The following is a 6,000-nucleotide window of genomic DNA, read 5'->3' on the forward strand; positions in this document are numbered from 1 at the left end:
ACCGCATTATTTTGACCAATCCAATGCGAGTTGAGTTTGTAAACAACAGCCTTAATAGCTGTTATTGATATTCCCGTACAAACTTTTAATCATTTGCATGTTTCACGAATAACACGCAAACCCCGACACTCCGACACACCATGAGCTTCACAGACCTCGCACCCACCAACACAAAGCGTGCGAGCGAGAGCGCGTCTCGCAATGAGGAAGGCGTGACATGGGAGTACCTGGAGATGTGCATGAAGCGCGACGACGCTACTACCGTGCTGAAGGCAGTGATAGACACGTTCGGCATGCATTTAGCTTTCAAGAAAGGCCGCAGTGGTCAGCTCTTGGCTAGACATTCGATGATGCAGTACTAACGACAGGGCAAGAACTGGCTGCTAGAGCGGCTTCCACTGCTTCGACCAGCAACGGAGAAGAACCTGCTCAAGCAGGGGTAAGTCCTGGAACGATATTGCATGAAGCGCGAGTCCGGTACTTTTGACAACAAGGCGCTCGCGTGCATGAAATCAGCACTGAAGAAAATGACGACGTATCTGTATTCAACTGCTGCTACGGCTTCCGACTATCAAGGTGCGGCAATCCTGTGCCTGCTTTGGTTTCTCTTCGGACGAGCGTCTGACCTCACCTTACTGCGAAAGGAGAATCTATTGATCGGGTCAGGGAATATCTTCATCGTCCACTTCCATCGAGTGAAGACATTTGAAGAGCAGGGTCTCTCTCTTTTCCCGGACGAGAATTTAACACCTGCCCGCTGCTGGTCATTGCGCTATCCTTGGCGATGTAATCGGCACGCACCGCTTCTCTCATGAGCCAACTTCCCGAACCGCATACTGTGTCCCGTGCAGCCTTGACCCCACAGCCCCTCTCATCGACTTAATTGATCATCCGGGCGTCGTCGCACCGCTACATCCATCTTCGGTTAAGGGAAGTCAGCTGAAGATGCGCCAGGTATCCACAGCTACGTCAACCGTGTCTTGGCGCAAAAGCCGGTGTGACAGAGCGTTTGACATCTCATTCATTTCGTCGGGGTGGAGCTCAACATGCCAACGGCGATGGGATGTGTGTGCAGTAGATCTTCGACCATGGTGCTTGGAACATGACGTCGACGAGCAAGACCCTCGCGTAGGTCTTTAATACTCCTGCAGAATACCATAAAAATGCTCGTGCTCTCAGCAATCGAGCCCCGAAGAAGCCGTCGCACGGTTAGACCTCGATTCCTTTGATTCTACCACGAAAGGCAACATACGATCGGTTGCTTCAGCGCTGTTCATGTCTTCGTCAGGACTCGCCTCAGAACAGTACAATGCCAACGCGCGCGTGCTGGACCCCCTCACGACCTACCTGCTCCGCCACGACCCATCACTGAAGTCCCTTGCAGCTGATAGCCCTGCAATTCAACGTCTGGAGGCGTGTGCCATTGAGAGAGGGTTCTCCGTCAATAATCTCCTTGCTTGGTCGTCATACCTTGCCTCTGTTTCCCCCAGCAAACCTGACACCTTAGTTGCACAAGACACAACAGCCGACGTCACAGAACACCCCGCGTTCCTTCAGCGAACAACCACGCAAGCGACGACGTACCTCTCCGGCTTCGAGTTGGAAAGACGCTTGGTTCACTTGGTACCTCAAGAACCGCGGATATGGAGATCGACGGACCCAGAGAGTAAGCATGCGCGATCAACAGCGAAACAGGTAGTCGCTTTTCTCAAGCTATTCTTTGAAGGCGGCTTCAGACTTGTTGAGATCTCCTCGCGATATCGTGGCGATGTCCTGAAGATTGATGAGAGTGCCGAAGCCACGCTGCTCACGTTCCTGAACCAGCACAACATCACCGCCCGTGGTGCGCAGAATGCTTTGAAGTCCATGCGCAAACTTCACAAAGGTGGCAGTCTAGACCAGCACATTCTTCGCTATCAGCAATGCCAAGCTTCCGGTCACATTCTTGATCCAGCTCCTTCACACGCAACAAACGTATTTGAGGTAATTCATGGCAAGTAAATTCATTCAGTGTTACCTATTCACGTGGCCCAGTCAATGCTTCCGCAATCGAGTGACCCTGCCACTCAATTTGTGATCCGCACCCAAGCTCACACAGCACCGTCTTCATACCATCGATCAAACCCACCAAGAACGCAGTCCGCCCTTACAAGGAGTTCAAGTCGTGCTGTATTGCTACATAAAAAAACACAAGCTTCGAATTAGCGATGAGGCAATCCGCCACCTACGACTTACCATGACCACGTCTGTAGCCTCCGCGGCCCTGCTGCCTGAAGACATCGACGACCATCGACGTTATTTGCGCTTCACTGTTCGAGAGGAAGACACGCCGCGCGAGCCTGGAGGATGTACGCGAGTAGCTGGTCGAGCCACCTCCTGCTGAGCACGAGGACGCAGCTAGTTCCACACTTGGTCGGCACCTAGACCTTTCATTGTTCTCGCGATCAACTGCCAGTCTTCCAGCGGCAAGCAGAAGGAGCACCGCGGTGGATATCACTGCTCCAGCGAGGACGAAAGTTTACGCAAACGGATGCGAACAGACTAGATATTTAATCTGCGAAGGTCTAATATGTTCGTCTACGCCACGTATGTACCAATAAACAAAGCATGGACAACAGGAACAGAACAGCAGTCATGACGATGACTGGAAGTGTATCTACTACGTACGCAACACGAACTGGGAATGTAGAATTTCATCATGTTGATCGTAGCACAGTCCAAGCACCACCAAATACAGAGCGCTATGGCTAGAGCATCAGCTTCACGGGCCATACGCGCATCCTACTCTCTCGTGTTCCGGAGTGCTGCCACCAATGAAACAAGGACAGTTGATCGCACGAAATGTATTGGGGATATAAGCAGACCCACTCTCCTCGGCGAACATATAATGGGACAGCCTCCTATTTCGGGACAAAACATTTCTATTACAAGACGCTATTTTAAAATATATCTCCCATTGGCGAAAACATTCTGTTGGACGACGAACTGCGTCGCTTCGATAGAGGAAGCACGGGTGACAACTCTCCCTCAAACCCCAGACAAAACAAAAACATATTTGCCGACTTATCGATTTCAGAAGCGAGTTTGCCACATCCAGTACAGATCACATGGGGTCTAAGCGTAAACAAGTGGTAGACTTCGTCCAAGTGATATCCTTGGTCAAGGACGACGGAATGTCCTTACGTAAGGCTGTGATGTCGTTCGGCGTAAAAAAAATCGAGTCTTCTTCGCCGCGCGATTGGCCAAGTTCCTATGGACGCTAAGCGAGGCCTAACAATCTATCACCGGAAGACGAAGAAGGTCTCGTTGAGGTAATCATCTTCCGCTCAAGGCGCGGTATCAACGAGCGGCGTATTCTAGCTCTGGACATTTCTAAAACGGAAAAGGCCCTCATTCTTGAGTCATATCCATCAATGAAATGGGGTTCCAGGATCGTTAACGGACACAAAGATCGTCTTACTCGTCGGAAAGCCCAGACTGATGTAGCCCGCTACCATATATATATACCACAGATCGTATTCGTGCATTTTATAAGGCAACATCGAAGTAAACTATGCTTTGTAACATACATCCTGATTCAAAGTTTTCAACGCGGCTTTTCCTGTTTAAAAATCGAGTTGAAAATCCTATCTTGTAAGATACTTAAAAATCGAGTATGGGACGCTGGGTGTAGTGCTGCTGCTAAACAACGGAGCACACGTTCAGAACATAGCCTGCTTACCTTCACTAGGCATAGACACTACAGCACACCGGGTTTCGCGTGCTGGCGCTGTGTGTAGATAAAATCGAATTTAATCATTGCACCCAGTGTGTGTACATGTGTAGCAGCAATGCCCGTTAATTTCCCGCCGCCTAACATTGTTACCTGTCCATCTGTCAATCGGTCCGTCGTTTTCCTTTCTTGCTGCTTTTTCTTACCTTTTCGCATGGCTACACCCGGCCTTTCTCCTCCTATCTTACCGACTGCGCCTACCTTTCTGACTCGACCTAGCTATGCCAAATTTACAAATATATCCAATAGCGTCACACAATTAACTCGCGCGCGCATTGGTCAATATTTGCCGACCTGCGACACTGACTGGATCTGTCGCACGATCACACCGTCTCTCGCCCTCGCGAGGTAAACATTTTTTGCCGAGCACGAAACGCATCGATTGGATGCAAACAATCAGCTGAGTTGTGTTATCGATTGCGTTTTTACATTTTACTACTATTTTATTTTATAATGAGTACCAACATTAAATGACCGTGTATTGGGTAATATTCTGACGTGTTTTATTGGTTAAAACAATTTCGTCTATATCATATAATAATTAAACGCCATTTAATATTTCGTTTAGTAGTAATATTACTAAACGAAATTTATATTATACAGCCCGCAGTAAATGACCGTTATAATACCTAATATTTATACGCACGCTAGTAATTATATAAGCTTCTTCACAGTTTGCAACATGGCCAGGCCCACGTGCAAGGCCAATATTGACCTGCTACTGCTGAATCCGTAGCGGTCTACGATGAGCTCACGGGCGCGCTGCGCCTGCTGCAGGAAGCTGCAGTGTGGGTACGTGCTCCGTACAACAAGCGGGCGCGACATCGCGTGGCGTTTTTATTGCCTGCGAGAACGACCCAAAAGTGGTAGAGCTCTGGGAGGACCCCTCCCTTATCTGATTCGGCCAAAGTGCGCCACCAGGAAAGCCTGGCGACCGTCAAGAAGGCGATGGATCCTGAATGGTAGCCCAAGAAGAAAAAGAGGCAAAACCGCCCTCGAAAGCTGACCACCCGAAACGCCAAGTACATCGAGGAAAAGAAGCAGCAGAAAAGCAAGTGATTGGTAAATATATCCTTTTAGGCCCCCATTTTCCTACCTAGATTTGTATTACTATACAGACTGACGGTGCGAGGCTTGAAGCCGCACATACGGTAAACTGACTATGGCGCTGCCAATAGTGTTGACGCACCTACAGAGCGTAGCACGTTTCATATAATAATTAGCGCATGGTATCTACTGTGTACCCTTGCAAGCTGGCCGTCCCTATCTGCATACGCGTTACCGTAGACGGAAAGTACAGTAGCTCATTTGGCACACGCAAACCCATGCTATATGTATCACCAACGCGCACAGCGTATATTCCACTAATGCGCGCCCACAAATTAAATTACAGTATTGAGTTAGCACTACGCACGATGAATAAGCTGCTGTCTACATAGACACGGGTACGCAAATAGTCGTCTAACAGTAGCAAAACGCCTGGTATTTATTCCAGCAATTTACGAAAAGTATCTAGACTATTATTATTGCCTCCCCGTTTTGCGAAATATAGAACTATTTCTTCCTGACATCCAAGCACGATTTTATATTTTACTTTCCAAGCCCTGCACTGATGATATCGATACATCCAACGTATACTGCAGGGATGTACACTAGCACAGGATAATATGCTTAGATATTATCTTCTAAGACTGAGTGTGTCAGTCGACAAATTATTCGCTCGCATAATGATTTCTAAGTACTCACTGACATAATGCAGCTACATTTTTTCTAGAAAACCAGTGCTCCTCGCTTAGAATTAGCGGATAGTATCTGTACCACGCGCAGAGCTCGGTGTGATATTGCGCTCGTCATTGTTGACAATAGGTAGGGATTGCCTTTTCTAGAACTAAAACTATCGATGTCTGGTGAACAAATAATTTCAAGAAAATTGAGTTCTTAGAAAGTTTTCAAATACCTCAGTATTTGATTCAAGGACGTGAGCATAGAAACCCTTTCCTTTATGAAGCAGCCTACAACACTACCCCCTTTATGGACAGGGAAGTAGCGAAGCTTCGTGGCAATCTATTACTGCCTCTCCACTCGCAAACTTAGCAGTAGTAGAGACCACCGAAAGGCATGCCCAGACCGCACCCGCCGCCATACAGACCTGCACCAAACGTGTTCCAGTAGCCCAACGGATAGGCCCAGCCGGGGACACCGCCGCACCTGAATCCGAAGCGGTAGGG

This window comes from Phytophthora infestans, genomic scaffold (genome assembly GCF_000142945.1).
Source record: "Phytophthora infestans T30-4 supercont1.15 genomic scaffold, whole genome shotgun sequence".
Taxonomy (NCBI): Eukaryota; Oomycota; class Peronosporomycetes; order Peronosporales; family Peronosporaceae; genus Phytophthora; species Phytophthora infestans.